This window comes from Rhinopithecus bieti, unplaced genomic scaffold, assembly GCF_001698545.2.
Source record: "Rhinopithecus bieti isolate Rb0 unplaced genomic scaffold, ASM169854v2 scaffold_58095, whole genome shotgun sequence".
NCBI classification, from domain to species: Eukaryota; Metazoa; Chordata; class Mammalia; order Primates; family Cercopithecidae; genus Rhinopithecus; species Rhinopithecus bieti.
In genome coordinates, this window is record NW_016823660.1 from 617509 (window position 1) to 636088 (window position 18580).

The 18580-nt window shown below is 40.6% G+C and overlaps 1 long non-coding RNA gene across 2 annotated transcripts in view; it reads left to right on the plus strand.

Annotated features, from left to right (window-relative positions):
- The window catches only part of LOC108521722 (uncharacterized), a 35484-nt gene extending 17599 nt beyond the window's left edge, over nucleotides 1–17885 (plus strand). Inside the window, exons 4-6 of one of the 2 annotated variants that reach the window (XR_001883256.1) lie at nucleotides 3762–3865; nucleotides 16752–16859; nucleotides 17557–17885. This is a non-coding gene — a long non-coding RNA (uncharacterized LOC108521722). Of the gene's footprint in view, nucleotides 1–3761; nucleotides 4215–16751; nucleotides 16860–17556 lie in introns of those variants that run through there. The other variant, XR_001883255.1, reaches the window with a different exon arrangement.
- The last annotated feature ends 695 nt before the right edge of the window (nucleotides 17886–18580 follow it).

The following is an 18580-nucleotide window of genomic DNA, read 5'->3' on the forward strand; positions in this document are numbered from 1 at the left end:
TAAATACTAGCAGATAAGAAGTCTTGATTGAGACATTCATGCTGAATAATTATGCATGCATAGAAAACGCCTCAGTTAGGTCAACATAATGATTTCAACGAAGGCTTGAAATAGATGTCAAAACGCGGGTATTCAAGAGCTTCCAGAGAAAGTTGGGAAATCCAAGGAAAGGTCTTGCAGAAGAGTGAGGGAGAAGATATGGGAATATATAGGGCAAAATTTATTTGACTTACCCAAGGGTATGTGTATATATTCATGACTTTGTCACAACCTATTTGGGAAGACCACAAATGTCCTTGAATGACAAACTTGTAGTTATTTTTATATTAGATATGCACAAATTTGCATAATAATTTTTTTGAATCAGTTTATAGACTTTGAAATCACTCTGATTAAACCTGTCAAGGGTCAAATAGAAAGCCAATAAAAACCAATGTGTCAACAACCTGCACTTTCTTTTTTTTTTTTTTTTTTAATTTTACTTTAAGTTCTAGGGTACATGTGCATAACGTGCAGGTTTGTTACATATGTATACTTGTGCCATGTTGGTGTGCTGCACCCATCAACTCGTCAGCACCCATCAATTCATCATTTATATCAGGTATAACTCCCAATGCAATCCCTCCCCCCTCCCCCCTCCCCAACAACCTGCACTTTCTAATTCCACATAAAAATATAAGTAGACTCTAGATTTAAGGTAAGGTTGTCTTTAACCCAGACACTGAGGGCGGGATTAAAAATGGATTACTAAAGAAAAGGGTGGAGCTTATAAAATGAAGAAAAATCAGTTAGCATTCACTAAGGATGGATAAGTCCAACCACTTTAATTTCCAATTTGGACAGGCTGACTAGACAGGTGGTCAGGAAACAGGTAAGTCTGACCTTTAGCAAGGCATGTGACAATATATTTTGGGTTATTCTGCAGACAAGATAAATACAGATTGAAAGCTAAAATAATTAAGTGCATTAGTAGCTGATGGAGGACAAAGGACATGAATGATGCTGACTGCTGTCTTCTTGCAGAATAGTTACTTTATTTTTATTTTGAGATGGAGCTTGTTGCCCAGGCTGGAGTACAATGGCATGATCTCAGCTCACCGCAGCTTCCGCCTCCCAGGTTCAAGCAATTCTCCTGCCTCAGCCTTCCAAATACCTGGGATTGCAGGCACCCACCACCATGCCTGGCTAATTTTTTGTATTTTTAGTAGAGACATGGTTTTACCATGTTGGCCAGGCTGGTCTCAAACTTCTGGCCTCAGGTGATCTGCCCACCTTGGCCTCCCAAAGTGCTAGGATTACAGGTGTGAGCCATCATGCCCAGTTGCAGGATAGTTACTTTAGTCATATATTCTTAGTTTTAGGTTTTACCCTGTTTAGCTGTTATCAGTGACTTAGGTGAATACGTACAAGGCATTCTCACTACATTTGCAGGTAATGTGAAGTTGGGAAGGATGGGATATATGTTGAATGAGAGATGTGCTGGCTATTTGTCCCATTTCCAAAATTCAGTAGTTTTTTTGACATTCCTGAAAAGTTAACAAGATACTCATGTGAAGAGTCAGAAGGTTTCATGAACTACCTCTGTATCTTACACTTTCATAGATAAATCTGCCTTAAAACTGAGATCACTTGTATCTGTCATTCACCTTTAGTTAGCCCTCTCTTCTCTGGGGATTCTAGGGTCTATGACCTCGCTATATGAATTGAATATGAAAGCTCTTGCAAAACCTATATTTTAATTCTATCCCAAGAAACAAGATAAACCGGATTAAACTCAAGAGAGGCAAAATATCTCCAAGTAGTGTAAAACATTTGAGTTTTGATTTCTTATTTTTCTTACTCTAATGATTTAAAACGCTTCCAGATTAATTGCATGCATGATCACTTACTAGAGAAAAAAAGATGCCTTTCCGTGTGCTATTGATACATTTTGTAAGCATGAACCTGGAGTTATCTTTAAAGTGACTCAATTATTGCCTGAAATACTGACTAATGTTAATGACGACAAAGTTAAAAATCATTATCCTTTACATGTAATCTCCAAATGCCATCAAGCCAGCACTTTCAATTGCCAGAGATACATTTTGCAGTGGAAGCACACAGACAGGTGCAGTGGCTCATGCCTGTAATCCCAATGCTTTGGGAAGCCAAGGTGGGGGGATCACTTAAGGCTAGGAAATCAAGGTTTCAGTAGGCTATGATAGCACAACAGCACTCTGGCCTGAGCAACAAAGCCAAACTCTGTCAGAAAAAAAAGAAAGAAAGAAAAGAAAGAAAGAAAGAAAGAAAGAAAGAAAGAAAGAAAGAAAGAAAGAAAGAAAGAAAGAGAGAGAGAAAGAAAGAAAGAAAGAAAGAAAGAAAGAAAGAAAGAAAGAGAAAGAAAGAAAGAAAGAAAGAAAGAAAGAAAGAAAGAAAGAAAGAAAGAAAGAAAGAAAGAAAGAAAGAAAATAAACAAACAAAAACACTCAGGCAGTCATAGCAGAAGGCCCTGATGCTCAGAAGTAGACATTCCAAAGCAACGATCTGAGTCATTTGCCTTCTGTAACTTTCTCCAACATATAAGAAAGAAAAGAAAGAAAGAAAGAAAGAAAGAAAGAAAGAAAGAAAGAAAGAAAGAAAGAGAGAGAGAGAGAGAAAGAAAGAAAGAAAGAAAGAAAGAGAAAGAAAGAAAGAAAGAGAAAGAAAGAAAGAAAGAAAGAAAGAAAGAAAGAAAGAAAGAAAGAAAGAAAGAAAGAAAGAAAGAAAGAAAGAAAGAAAATAAACAAACAAAACACTCAGGCAGTCATAGCAGAAGGCCCTGATGCTCAGAAGTAGACATTCCAAAGCAACGATCTGAGTCATTTGCCTTCTGTAACTTTCTCCAACATATCAAACCCCTCTTACCTCTGAGCCTTTGCACATGTTATTCCCTCTGCCTTGATGCTCTTCCCCATACTTCACACATCCTTTAAAATTGAGCTGAAAGTGAAAGTCTTTGGGAAGAATTTCCTAGAATTTCACTCTGGGGCAGATTCCCTGCTGAGTACTCTCCATGCTGCCTGTATCTTCCTTTATGACATTTACACCCTTTGTAATTGTATATTCATGCATGAGTGTCAGTGCATTTACTTACTGTCATGTTTCCAGCATGCATATGCTTCACATGGGGAAGTCATTCCATGCATAAACAGAAAGGGAAGATTATTCAGACATGTGGTTTGTCCCTTCCTGGAGGGACTCTTCTTAGGTCAAGTCAGAGCACCCCAAGACTGTCCTGGAGTATGATATTCTTGGCTTTTATTGGAGATTTCCAAAAGAAACTTTTCAGGGCCAGGCACAGTGGCTCATGTCTATAATCCTAGCACTTTGGGAGGCAAAGATGGGAAGATCATTGAGGTCAAGACCTCAAGACCAGATGGGGCAACATAATGAGACTCCATCTCCACAAAAAATAAAAAAATAAAAATTAGTCAGATATGGTGGTGTGAGCCTGTATTCCCAGCTACTTAGGAGGCTGAGATGGGAGGATCAGTTTAGCCCAGGAGTTCAAGGCTGCGGTTAGCTATGATCGAGCCATTGCACCCCAGCTTGGGTGACAAAGCCAGACCCTGTCTCTAGATTTAAATTAAAAAAAGTTTTCGGGGAAAATGTTTCCACCTAGTGTGCTGTTTTCTGCCTCTCCAGGGAAGGCAGTCCTACTGTGTTATGAAGTGCCTCATTTATGAAGTGCCTCATTTACTTTAGTGCCTTGGGGATCCAACATTTTTGTGTCTTTTCAACAGTGCCTGACCTCGGGAACGGGAGGCATGACCAAACACCCGTTGAAATGAAAATACTTATGCCAAGGTTTAAAAACGATTCTTCTGGACAGCTGCAAAGAGAAATGGTGAGAGCCCTGAATGAGAAGCCCAGTGATGAGGAGTCTTAGCTTGTGTTTCTCTGGAACTCACTACCTGATGTAGAGCGAATCAGTGCTGGGTCCCAATTTCTAAGGTGGTAAGAAGAGTGGTATCGGACTAGACAAACTCCCAGGCCCTTTGAGACTCAACGCCTGTGATTCCATAATACTGCTACCCATTAGGTGTAGGTAAGCTGTCTGGGGGCCTGTCTGGCTCTGCTGAGCAGAGAGAATGACAGGCAAGAGTCCAGCATGCCAGGGGAGAATCAGGGCTTACCATCTCGTGATGTGGAACTTTTCCTGTTTTGCTTTGTGTATTACTCTGTTCTCATGCTGCTAATAAAGATCTACCCAAGACTGGGTAATTTATAAAGGAAAGAGATTTAATGGACTCACAGTTCCACATGGCTGGGGAGGCCTCACAATTGTGGCAGAAGGCAAAGGATGAGCAAAGTCACGTCTTACATGGCGGCATGCAGGAGCGTGTGTAGGGGAACTCGCCTTTATAAAACCATAGATCTTAAGTCTCATGAGATCTGATGAATCTTAAAAAACCATCAGATCTCATGAGACTTATTCGCTACCATGAGAACAGCATGGGAAAGACCTGCCCCTATGATTCGATTACCTCCCACGGGGTCCCTCCCATGATGCATGAGAATTATGGGAACTACAATTTGAGATTTGGGTGGGAACACAGCCAAACCGTATCACTTTGGGGTTTTTGTTGTTGTTACATTTATGCCTAAAAAGTAAAACATGCCCAGTGTGAAAAAATCTGAAAACTAGAGAAAAGTTGAACCATTCAAATAAGCACCTGAAAAGCCATTATCTTAACACAACTACAGATACTAGGTAAGCACATTTGTGCCCTGGCTTCACTTTACACATGTGATTTCTTCCTGAGATTGCATTGTGCATGGAACTGTGTCCCCTGCTTTCTGAGCTTAGTATTGCATTCTTTCAAAAATTGTGTATTAAATATCAGCTGAGTACCTGCATTGTACTGCTGGAAAGCTCAATGAACAAGACAGTGCTGCTTTAGGGAGTTCACAATCCCACCTTTTCCATACCATTAAGAACTTTCCATAAGCTTAATTTGTAACGGCTACAACTCACTCTTAAAACAATTTGTAGCTCGTGATATTTTGCTCTGTGTTGCACTGGAGGGGAAAATCCAGCTCATCAGACAGTAGAAGGCTGAGCAAAGGACAAAGGGTGAAGAACGATGAGGTGAAATCAGAGTTGAAAACAAGAAAATGAGAAAGAAGAGAGAAGGCAATCGGGAAAGGGAGAAACAACCAGTAGATGCAGGGAAGGTGACCCATTTTAAGACCAATTGCTCTGACCCCAGGAATTCACTGTTTGATTTTGCACTGACAATGAAGAATGCAGGCTCCCGTACCACACAGGCTGCCGGCTGTGGGTTCTTAGGCAAGTTTCTTCATACATCTGTCCTTCAGTTTTCTTGTGTGGAAAACTGAGATAATAACACTTACCTTCCAGGTGGGTAATAATAAAGATTAAATGAGACAATGCATGCCAAACATCTAGCACCTAAGTACTCAATACATGAGATTATTAGCCCTCATGAATTACCACCATATTTCAATATTGCATAATACATTGGACCAAAGGGATAAGGAAGAGACCAGATGAAGTAATGAAAAGTCTGATTTATTGTTTTTTTTTTAAAGTACAGTTGCCCCCTTTAATCTGCATAGCTGCATGTGTCAGAAAAAGATGACATTCAAATGTGATAATTAGTGATTTTTTTAATAAAAGGAGGTTATATGAAAGTAAGGGCAAGGAAGCCAACAAGTCTCTGTAAAGCCCCTCTGGGGCTAGCAAAAAGGAAGTGATTGCCACCCTTAAACCTACAAGCAAGGATGCAGGTAGTTACAGGACCCACCAAGCTCTAAGACCACCGGATAGGAGCTGTGGCTTTCAGCAGAATGAGTCCCCCTCTGCTCTGCTACAGTGGCTGTCATTGGCTGAAACCACAAGGAAGCCAAAGGACAAGGTGTCTCAGACCCAGTGGATGCAATCTGCAGAGGTCAGCTTCCTGAGCTCAGAAAACAAGACAGAAATGCCGACCGGGGATCTGAAAGGAGAATGGAGAAAGTTCAGCGCACCACCGGTTTCTGGGACATAAAATTCTGGTTATCCCTTGGCATTTATGAATTTACCTGTCAAATACCATTTGTAAATGTCCTCATTTACCTAGTGCCCGAGTGTCACTGCAGACCACACGCCTTCGTCCCTGTACATATCTGTGCTGGCTGCAGAAAACAGTGATCCAGATCACAATTTTAAGAGCTACCACCACTCTTCTGAAATGGAAAGGGTTCCCTTGTCCCCCTCCCAGTGTGTGCGATGAGGGTGTGCCCCGCTGCTCAAACCTCTAGGGGAGCATACAGATGGACAGGCTGTGGGGCTCCGACCCCACGACAGTGTCTAGCGTGAATGCTTATAGCTGAAGCCCCAGTGGGCACGTGTTACAGGGTGCTCTTTTAGTTTGCGGTCCTGTAGACCGGCGTGTGCTAACCAGCTCAATGAGACTCCCTTCCTTATCAGAAGGACAGAGGGATTTCCGTATCCTGGGGTTTCTTGCCTTGGTGTACCAGAAGAATCCGATCACAAGTGGGCTGGGAGAATGAGTGCAAGGCTTTGTTGAGTAGAAGTAACTCTCAGCAAGGATATGCAGATGGGGGAGCCAGAAAGGAGATGGTTTTGTACTGGAGACGGGCTGCTGGGTGGCGTGGGCTCTCCTCCGACTGCCCCAGTCAAGCTCCGCGTCGTTCTGCCAGTTAAAGGTCTCCCAGCCAGCCAGTGCCTGTCCTGCTCTTCTGCCCGCGCTCTCCTCTCGAGGCCCTCTCCACAATCAGCCGCTTGCGCCTTCTTCTGCCAATGTGCTCCTCTCCACGTCCAGCGGCTTGTGTCTCTGTCGTGCTAGGGTCTCCAGTTTCTATAGGCCCAGACGGGGGCATGGTGGGCCACAGTAGTCTTGGAAAATGCAACATTTAGGAGGCGGGCGAAAGCAGGAGTGCCTGTCCTCACCTACGTCCATGGGGGTGGAGCCCTAGCCAGGGACCACGCCCTCCCCTACTCAGCACTTCCCTTCCTCGGTTCCCTATCATTTAAAGGGACCACGCTCTTCCCTTTCCAGCACTTCCATATCACTTCTAATGGCAAGGAGAAATCATGGATGTAGATTTCAATAAAAACATAGTCAAGTGCTGCAACAACTCTTGTTGGTGTGAAGTTGATTTAATATTATAAAAACATGCAGTTGCGTGTGAAAACTGTTTATATTTAAATATTCCTTACACTAGACCAAATGTGTTTATTTTTAAAAAATATTAATACAGAAGTGGGGGGATATATTAATCTATATTTAAGTTTTTTAAAAGAAACTCAAACCTCTCGCAAGTTACCTTTGAACTGTTAAGTCTGTTATTAATTTAGAGAGGGTAGAAGGGAGCTGTGCATTTCAGGAGCTTGTTTAATTTGTTGGTTTTTTTTGGTTATTTCTGTTTTTATTTCATTTATATATTTACTGCCAACATCAGTAGCCTCTGCCATCTGAGAAGGTCTGCTCCTTCATTTCCAGTTTGGATAGAAGTAAAAGATGACAGATTTAGTAGAAAGCACAGATGGTAAAAGAGAAGGCTCTTAAGAGAGTTCTTGCTTCTCACGTTGCTAGGCTGCCCTCCACGGCTGGCAGATAGGCATCAGAACTTTGTATATTTTGGTTTGTGTTCAGAGATAAGGGTATTTCTGCCATGATGCAGGAATGAGTGGAACTTAACCATTGTATTCATCACTGGAGTTTCAAATAACTTTGTTCTAGGCTTATTAAATTTCCAAAATAGTCTCTAAATTATACCAAATGCAAACTGTTTTTTTCCTGAAACCTTCTGATTGGTTAGCAATATCCCAAATTCTCTTGTGACCATTCTTAATTTTTTTCCCAAGTTCTTTGTAATAAAGAATGATTCATTGACTAATTTTTTTTCAAAACAGATGTTAAGCTTCAGCATCAGATTCTAATCATAATTCATGAGATATTTGAACATGCTATTATTTACCACACAATTACAAAAAGCTTAAGAACCCCACCAATATGTACCACTGGTCTAAGAATGTGATAGGAGGTGGGCAAACTGATTTAATTTAAATGCTTCCACAGATTACTCCCTCTTTCCCAGGCCTTTATCCGTGATTGAAATGCAAATGTTTGTTTTTAAAGCTTTAGAGCAATTTGGTTGGCTTTCTTTGACTGTATTTTTTTAGCCCTTTGGAATTTGCAATATCAGATATAACAGTGCTAATACCAGAACTGAAAAGCCCAACTTGATGACCTTTTATACCTCACTAGAAGCCAGATAGAACAAGCATCCCTTGGTAAGGAGGACTTAAATAAGTTTTTTGCCCAGTTATTCATACCCAGAATCATATATGGCAAGGCGGGGACCCATACAGGGTGCTAGTCAGAGGCAAAAAATTCTCCTGGACTTAACTCATCATTGGGAATCTCTTAGAAAAAAAAACAAACAACAAAAAAAAAACTGAGAACAAAGTAGAGGTTTTTTGCTCTCCAAGCCCAAGGGTCAACTTCATTGGAGAATCAAATCAGAAAGTAGATTTTCATCAAGAAATCAAATTCAGGCCGGACACGGTGGCTCATAACTGTAATCCCACCAAGTCAGGTGGATCACTTAACGTCAGGATTTCCAGACCAGACTGGCGAACATAGCGAAACGTCATCTCTACTGAAAAATACAAAAATGAACAGGGCGCGGTGGCACATGCCTGTAATCCCAGCTACTTGGGAGGCTGAGGCACAAGACTTGCTTGAACCTAGGAGGTGGAGGTTGCAGTGAGCCAAGATCGTGCCACTGCACTCCAGCTTGGGTGTCAGAACGAGACTCTGATTTTGTTTTCTTTTTTTTAAAGTCAAATTCAAAATAGCCTTTCTACTTTTCTCAATTTGGAGTTTTTATGCACAAGGACAGAGTGAATATGTAGAGGCAATTCTCCCAAGTAACCTAATGGATGATTGTTCTGTGGGTTTACATCTAAAATAACCTGTACATTTCAGCATAATTGGAGTTGGGTCTTGTTTTGTTTTGTTTTAAAGAATAACTTATATTCTTCCTTCTGCCAGAAAATATTTTAAGCAGGTTTCAATAAAATGTTACGTACCCAGTAAGTTTGTTAAAATAGACAGAAAATCAAAAAGCATATAAAAGGGGAAGTTTAAGATAGTTACTGCAACTGAACATTAAATTTAATTCTGAGCTTCCTGGCAGTTTAGGGAAAGAGTAAAAACAATGGGTTACATTGTTTTCTGCCGCCAGTGAAAGGAAGCAATTCACTGCTTCAGAAGATACTTGCTTTTTTCCTACCACCGATTTTTAAGAGGGTTGTAGCCAATGAGCCCTTATATGCTTTACAGAAAATACAAAAAAAGGCCTTCATATGACTTTTTTCATCCCCAAACAAAATGTGGAAGCACAATACTAAAATAAACCCAAGGAAAGTAAAACATTGCCACCCATGGGGGTGGGACTAACGAGATTAACGTGTTCTTTAAAAATCATCTCAAGGCACTTGGGAGTATATATCCTAGATTTCCTATAAGATAAAATGTCCCTGATAGCAATTTTTAAGTATATACAAATACTGTTTTCATTTGCTTCGAATAAAATAATGGCAAAATAATGGCACTCACTTTCTGAATCGGTATTTTAAAATTCTGAGAAAGCTGAAAATTCTATAATAAAGGTACTCAAAAGTAGTCACGATAGCATATAACAAAACATGAGGCCCTATGTGTGCTCAATATAACATGGAAATGAGTTTTCTCTTATATTATTATAGCTTGTCACAGGACTATTTTTGTTGGGGCTCCTTTATTTTTGAGAATGCAGTGAAATAATGAACACCATTATCCAGGGTTTGTTGACATAGAAAAGGGGAATGCTAAATTTATGAGTGGTCAGAGGAGTTTAGTGATCTCAACAGTACTCCATGTCATAGCAGAACCAATTTGGATTTCTATTCTGAAGGCACTATATCGAAGGATCAAGATGGTTTCCCGTGGGCTCAAGCTTAGCTGTAGGGGAAAAAGTGACTCGGCCCTCCAAATTTAACTTAATTGGCATTGTGGGAAAACTTCTTTTCCACAAAGCAGCCCACACTGTGTACCCTTTGTAAACCAAGGACTGTTGTTGAGGGAGCTGAAGATGGGGCGTGGCTTTCTACCACAGTTTCCATGATCTGCCATCCTGGGCAACAAATTCACTCAACAAAAGCCAACACAGCCACATCACGCCAGGACGGAATGCTGAGGAAAATAAGATTCATTAAAAGAGGGGTGTGTTAGCTTTGAATTTATAGATATTTAAAGGATTCCATTGTTTCTCTTTTGGGGCTGTTCTGTCTTCATTCAAAACTGCCTTATTTTAATATTTCTTTGAATTCCCAGAACATTCTTTTTAGTTCTTTAGATAATCTCTTAGGTCATGATAACTTTCCAACAGTCACAGTACTTTGCAAGTTATTGAAGGATTTATTAAAGCATGTCTCATGGCCAGGCACAGCGGTTCACACCTGTGATCCCAGCACTTTGGGAGGCTGAGGCGGGAGGATTACTTGAGGCCAGGAGGTTGAGACCAGCCTGGGAAACACAGCAAGACTTGCTTGAGCCCAAGAGTTGGAGGCTGCAGTAAGCTATGATCACAGCACTGCACTCCAGCCTGGGTGACAGAGTGAGACTCTGTCTCTATAAATAAATAAATAAAGCATTTCTTCTTTCAAGTATTTATTAAATAAACTTAAAAACATCCAACTAATACTAATTTTGGGGACCTTGTCATCTTTTTTTGTATCTCATTCTATGGCCATTGACTATTCTTCAATGGGTTCCCTGAACCGTTCCTTGTGTATTCTAATGCAATTTCATGTTTTTCCTCATTGAATTTCGTACATTGTTTTGCTAGTTTAGTGGTCAAATCATGAAACTAAGTACTGAGGCTTTCTTTACTATGCAATGTAATGGCTCCTGATTAGCACTTCACCATCACCTATTTACACTTCACACTTCACCTATTTACTAAATATCTACTATGTGCAGGGCATATTTTATTTGCTAAGTCAATTTTAGATTTAAAAAGTATTCGCTGTAATTGAAACTAAACTCAAAAGCATATCTATTATGTGAACTGGTGCAGTATCACCTTCTCCTTAGCAGATAAGAGTAGAAAGGAAGAGAAGTGTCATTGTGCATAAAATATTTTAGTAACCTCTTTGGATGGTGAAGTCTGTTTCTGCAATGGCCCAGGGCAAGACAAAGAATGTCCCTAATGGCTGTGCACAAAAGTGTTGTTAGAATATTAGTTTATAGCAGCAGCCAGGAGAGGAGTGAGGTGAAGCTATAAGTAGTTCCAGAGACCAACAGGCTGGAGGCAATATCAGGGGCCTATAACACGTGGTGGGAGTGAACAGCCAGTAAGAAATTCCCAGCAACAGAAATGGCCTAGGTGTTTTTAAAAACAGCGTTGTCTAATATTCATTTGAAAATCATTTCTCTGTCAAGTGGAATGTGATCTCCCTATTACCCTCAAACCTTCAGAACTTAGATCTGTATATTCAAGACAGTCCTGTATTAAAAGGAGTTTTATGGAATTAATGAATAAGGGGGCTGGGACATTTAGGGTGGGGTGAGGTGGAAAGCAGTGACCTGTAACTAGAGACAAGATCTGATGGATCAAGAATTAAATAGAAACGGGAAAGTCGAACAATGGACAACTTAGAAATATACCTTCAAGAATCTGGAGGTGTTGGATCTATGGAGTTTTAGGTGGACTAGAGTAACCTGCATTTAAATTACATGTAACCACCAAATATGCAAAACATTATGTATCAACCAAAATTATATATGTATTTTTTTTAATTTTTAAAAACTTTAAAAGAAGATTCACCCTGAAAGTTAAAACTATTTGAGGCATCAAGGATGCTGATATTTAGAAACCACTTTGGATCTCTTTAAGCCTTGATGCCCTCATCTATAAAATGGATATAACACACTAAGGTAATTATGAAAATTAAATGAAATATTATAAACACTTTTTGGACAATAGGTTAACTATTAATAAAGACTACTTTATTCCTTCCTTAAGAACTTCACATTTAGGTAAAAAAAAAAAAAGCCCAAATGATGGTTTATATCTATAATAAGGCTAATATTAATAGTTATTGACAAGTTTGGTTAATGCCTGGGTAAAAAAACAGTTCAACGTGTAGCCTATCATACTGATGTTAGTGAGTCAGCTGACATTGTATATTTAGGTAATTTTGAAGTTTAGCAGTGGTGGATTAAAAATGACTCCATATTCTTCAATACTTCTCCCATGAAGAGGTGGGGTCTCTGTTCCCCTCCTTTGAATTGAGGTAGGCCCTTGGTTAATTTGAACAACAGACTATGGCAAATATGATACTGTATCCGTTTCTTGGTCCAGGCCTTAGAGACTGGTAGATGTCACTTCCTTTTCTTGAAATACTTGGAACACTCCAAAGCTCTGCTGTCATTTAAGACGTCCAACTAACCTGAGACTCCCATATTGTGAGGAAGCTCAAGCTTGCTATTTTGGAGAGAGAGAAAGAAAGAGAGAGAGAGAGAGATAAAGAGAGAGTAAGAGAGAGATACCCATCCAGCCTTCAGCTGTTTCAGCCCCCAACCATTCAAGTCTTCCCATCTGAGACTCCAGGCATTGCTGAGCAGAAGCAAGTCATTCTGAGGCATGCAGAGATGTTGGTCAATGGGTACAGAGTTACAGTTAGACAGGAGGAATAAGTTCTGGTGTTCTATTGCACAGTAGGGAGACTATGGTTGATAATATTGTATTGTGTATTTCAAAATAGCTGGAAAAGAGGATTTTGAAATGTTCTCATCACAAAGAAAAGATAAACGTATGCGGTGATGACTATGTTAAATACCGCGATTTGATCATTACACAATGCATGCATGTATTGAAACATCACACTTTACCACATAAATATGTATAGTTACTACATGCCAGTTGAAACTTAAATAAATAAATAAATAAATAATAGCGAAGGAGAAGAAAAGAAGCATGTTGTTGTACTGTGTTCCACCTAAGTTTTTCATCCACAGAATTATGATTATAACAACAATAATAAATTATTGTAGTAAAGCCACCACACTTTGGGGTAACTTGCTATGCAGCAATAGATAATCAGGATATCAATGTCTTAAGTTTAATTCCCAATATTGTTTTTGGTTAGTTTCAGAATTAGGTGGTCCCTAAATTTAACTTTAAGAACTATTTTAATTTTTTTAAACTCACATAAAGTAGTCAGGCAGAAAGTCCACTTGAGGGAACATGAGTGAACTACGAAAGCAGATCCATTTGGTGTTAAATCTCAGTTCACCTACTTACTAATTATGTGAAGTTGGGCATGTGAAAACGTGTAATGTACCTGATACAGACCAAGTACTGGGCAGATGCCAATTCCCACCCCCTTTCATCTCCTGGTCCCTTTTGATATATTATTGCTGTTTTAGGGCTGGGAGGTGTGGACTAGCATGGATTCTGCAGTCAAAGACACATGGAATTCAAACCTATGCATTATGTACATGGCCTTAGAAATATCACTTAAAATCAGAGTCTCAATTTTCTCAACTAAATTACTGAGATGATTAAGTGAAATAATTCATGTCAAGTGGCCAGCACCATTCCTAGCACAGAATAAGTGTTCTTTGGAAATTCCCATTGTCATTATTATGATGAATCATGTCAAGCATATATGCTGATCAGATTATATTAGGAGGTTAAACACACATTTAATGATGCTTTGGGGGAACAGAAAAGAACATTTCAGTCATTTCATGACTTTTCTGTGATATGATTCTCTTTCTCCTAAAATAAAAAAGAGATTAATATGTGCTCCCATCGATTCAGTTCTATGGGAACTCTTTGGAAGCAATGTCTTACATCATCAGAATATAAACATAGGTAGGGTGTTTATCGCCTCCACAAGGCAACCGTAAAGAGAAAAAAAAAAAAAGAAAGCATTCCCATTTTCATCAGCACCTTTCTTTCTCCTATTTATCTGTTGTGACCACTGTGTTCGTTCTTATCTCAACATCTTAGCTTAGTCCCGCAAACATGTTTCTTTTTTCAATCGGAGTAGCCAAGGGACTTTTAGGACACATATTTCTACAGAGAGCGACATTCCTTCTCTATCAGAAAAATAGGGAATTAAATCAGGATGGCCAAATATAGACCATGTAGGCTTCTAGAAACCTTTAGAGGACAAAGTACCTGCTTACTATCGGCTGATTTTGAATAGAGCCAACGGCTGTGTTGTTGAAAAGCTTTAGAAATCCCGTCATTTGCACAAATAAAGCATTGGACAGAAAATTCTTCCTCCTTTTGTATTTTCTAGACTTATGTTCATGCTGAAATGGGGCATACTTAAATCCCTTTAGGAAGAGTATGGGGTCTGTCTGAGACATCTTTTTCTCCATTCATTTAAATGTTTTTGTTTTTGTTTTGTTTTGTTTTTGAGAGAGAGGGTCTCAGTCTGTCACCCAGACTGGAGTTCAGTAGTGCCATCATAGCTCACTGCAGCCTTGAACACCTAGGCTCAAGTGATCCTCCTGCCTCAGCCTTCTGAGTAGCTAAGACACAGGCACGCACCATCATGCCCAGCTAATTTTTTTAAGTTATTGTTTTATAGAGACAGAGTCTCCCTATGTTGCCAGGCTGATCTCAAACTCCTGGCCTCAAGCAATCCTCTTTCCTTGGCCTCCTAAATGCTGGGATTACAGGTGTGAGCCACTGTGCCTGGCCCCATTTCAAGGAGTGATTTGGAAACTATTTCTCTAAATGAGTGGTTGTCTCCTTCCTCACTTACCATTCTACTTATATTCTCTGAAAGCTGTGTTCTTGGTGGAGGAGGACAAGCTTAGCTGGAGGTGCGCATGTCCCTATGATCCTCTACTAGAACTGTCACATCCACAAAAGCCTTGCGTGCACAAGCAAAATGACAGCCTCGGAAAGGAAAACACATCTACTGTGTGGCACACAGTAGACAGGTTCTTAGTCAGTGTTGGTTCTTTTCCTTAGCTATTATGAGCCCTACCCTATACATATCTTATGTCATTTCATACTCACAGCAGCAGGATGATAATTCTGGAGTCATAAGGAGCGATGTTTGTGTTCCAGATTTGCCACTCAACAAATACTGTGAATTTGTGAGTGAGCAAATGTGAATATTGTGTCAGTTCTCATGCCTATAGAATAAGGAAATCATAAGGATAAAATAAAATGATCCATGGAAAGCTCTTAGCACAGTATCTGGCACATAATAATTGCTCAATAAATATTAGTTAAAAGTGATGAGTTAAATATTATTGCCTCCACTTGAAACATGAGGCAACAGGGGTTAAGAGAGTTCCAGTAGTTCATCCAAGTCCTACATACATAGTTGAGGAATGGGATGAGGGGGACAGAACTTTGATTCAAGTCTCTGTGACTTCCAAACCCCGTGATGAATCTGCACTGTGTTTTGGGATCTATTGTCTGCTGATATAACAGCAAAGATAAGCTATCTCTGTATCTACCAACTGGAATAGAAAGTGCTTCCTATGGCCAGGCATGGTAGCTCACGCCTGTAATCCCAATAACTTGGGAGGCTGAGACCAGAGGATGACTTGAGCTCAGGAGTTCGAGACCAGCCTGGCCAACACGGTGAATCCCCGTCTACTAAAAATACAAAAAATTAGCTGGGTGTAGTGGTGGGCACCTGTAATCCCAGCTACTCAGGAGGCTGAGGCATGAGAATCACTGGAACCTGGGAGGTGTTAGTTGCAGTGAGCCGAGATTGTGCCTCTGCACTCCAGTCTGGGTGACAGAGTGAGACTCCATCTCAAAACAAAAAACAAACAAACAAACAAATAAACAGAAAGTGCTTCCTACAATGCAGTAAGAGCCTAGGAATGGATATTGATTTCTACTTTATTCTCTTCTACTCCCTTTCCTAAGCTGACTTGCTGGAAACTCCATATTTTGACACTGCTTATTGATGGGATCCCAGTTTGCCAGCTCAGAGAAAGGAAGGTTTAGCTTAAAGGTACTAAGGTCCAGGATGCTCTACGTTATGCTACACTCTTTCTCCTGTTTTCTTAGACTATTTAACAAGGCCAGAATAAAAAAAAAAAAAAAAAAAAAAAAAAAAAAAAAAAGGAAAGGGAAAGAAAAGTTAGCAAACGTAAGACAGAATTAGATTTCACAGCAGTCCCTGTGGACTTTTGTGAGTCTTATTAATGTGAATTCCTTTATTGGATAAAGACAAAACACTCCCCCCGGAACATCCATCAAATGTCTTTTGGAAACAACAGTGGGATGGGTTTAAATATAAATGAGTCAGGAACATCCGGATTACATTTCCAGGGAATTACCTAGGGATTTAAAAATTTAGGGGAAGAGAGTCTTGGTAACTAGCATTCTGGATTTCATACAAAGCGTTTCAACCAATTAGACTCCGGGCCTTGCCTTGAGCAGATGGTTCATTAAATAGTGCCACCTAGCCCCAGGTGACGTGACCGGGTCAGAATGGTTCACAGTCACCATTTATTGTTCACAGCTTCATCCATACTGCCAGTCGGTGTGAGCTGATGGGAAGAGGACATGTAGGAGCCACACCCTCCCCTTGCTCTGAGAGGCAGCTCAGAGTCTCATTAGACTTCAGTGCAGGAGCACTTGTTCCCTGAAGGCATCTTTTGTTGATCTTGCTGTTTGGAGACAAAATTATCCTGGAACAGATTCTTTTCTATTTTTAGGTACATTGTTGACTGTGAAACTGGAGTCTCCAGTGATCTTTTCATAAACATGCCAGAGACTGCCTCAAGAGACAAATGGACTGAAGTTCTTGCCCTGAGCAGTTTAGGGTGAGCTCAAAGGAATCTTGAGGAATCTGACATCTCAGGTTTCTGGGAGGAGAAGGGGACCGTGTAGAACTAACCTAGGAACATATGGACTCTGTGGGGGTCCCTCTGGTTTTCTTATTCTCAGGTCTCCAGGAAAATTATGGGTGGCAGGAAGGACAAACTTTCTCAACGTGAATGAAGAAACCTGCAGACGAGGCCCCGGCTTCATATCTCTCCTGAGCATGAGTCCACTGCATAGGCTCTAAGACTTCACTAGCCTCCTGCCTGCAGAGGCCCTTGTAGAAGTTCCCATGGCTTGACCGGCCACCTTGGCACACTGCTGAAAGGAGAAGGCAGATAAATGCGAAAGTCAAAGTCAGATCCCTCCAACCCTCTAATTCATGTTCATCTTCAAAATGTCTTTCATCTGCAGCTTCATTTATTCCAGCCTGGCCTGGCCTGTTTGTTTCCATGATTCAGAGGAAGCAGCACAGAGCTTGTCTATCATCCACGCACAGGCAGAGCTGCAGTGACCCTGGGAGGAGGCCCCAACTGGGCTCCTGCTCTGCAGGGGCCCTGGCTTCGGGCCCAAGCCAATTGTGATCACTTTGTCTTCTTAGCAGTCCCTGTGGGTTCAGACTCTGTTGTAATTTATGGGCAAAACTCCTGCCTTCTGTCCACATCCTAAATCTCAAACTTGGTTTCTTCTCAACTGCAGATACCAGGATAAGCAAACTGAAACCACAAAAAGACTCCAACCTGGAAAATTTCGGCCTTCACCCCACCATCCCAACATAATGTGCATTAGAAGAAGGAGCTATGTCCCTCAATCTTGAAATCTTTTCTTTTTAGCAATCACCTGTTGTGGGATTGTATCCAGATACCCAGGACTGCATTTTGAGACCACAGCACTTTTAGAGGAAAGCTCCAGATTGCTACTAGATTCCCTGTTGTACTCCATGGCCAGCTTTCTTTGGAGATGAAGCATCTAATACTTAGTTAAGTCTGCAAGTTTGAGCATGATTCAAACGTTGAATAAAACCTAAAGATGACAACTTTAATTATTAGGAGGATGCGTCACTTTTATATTATATTCAATAGTACTTAAATCCAATTACAACCACGCAGCTTACAGTACTTTTCTTCAAAGCTATTTCTGTAAGGTAGCAAATGAACCATCTTGTAACTGGATCAAAAGGAAGGTGAGGCCTTCCTACAGTCAGCTGAACCTTGGCCTGACTCTGACCTGTGCTTCACGGCCACCTAAGTATCTAGGACATATGTACTTAGGTGGTTCTGTCCAATAGTCTGTCCTTGTGTGCAATTGTGATAAAACTTAATGACATCTTATACAATCTGCTTAATTACCTTCAAAGAGACAATGGTGTACCTGGCCAGGAATGGTACCACTTAGGAAGCGAACAGAGGCAGGGAAGGACAAAGAAAAGAGCACTTTTTTCAGCTGGGTGCACTGATTCACGCCTGTAATCCCAGCACGTTGGGAGACTAAGGCGGGTGGATCACCTGAGGTCGGGAATTCTGGACCAGCCTAGCCAACATGGTGAAATCCTGTCTCTACTAAAAATACAAAAATTAGCCAGGTGTGGTGGCACACGCCTGTAATCCCAGCTACTCAAGAGTCTGAGGCAGAAGAATCATTTAATCCTGGCAGGTGAAGTTTGCGGTGAGCCCAGATCGCACCACTGCACTCCATACTAGGTGACAGAGCAGACTCTGTCTCG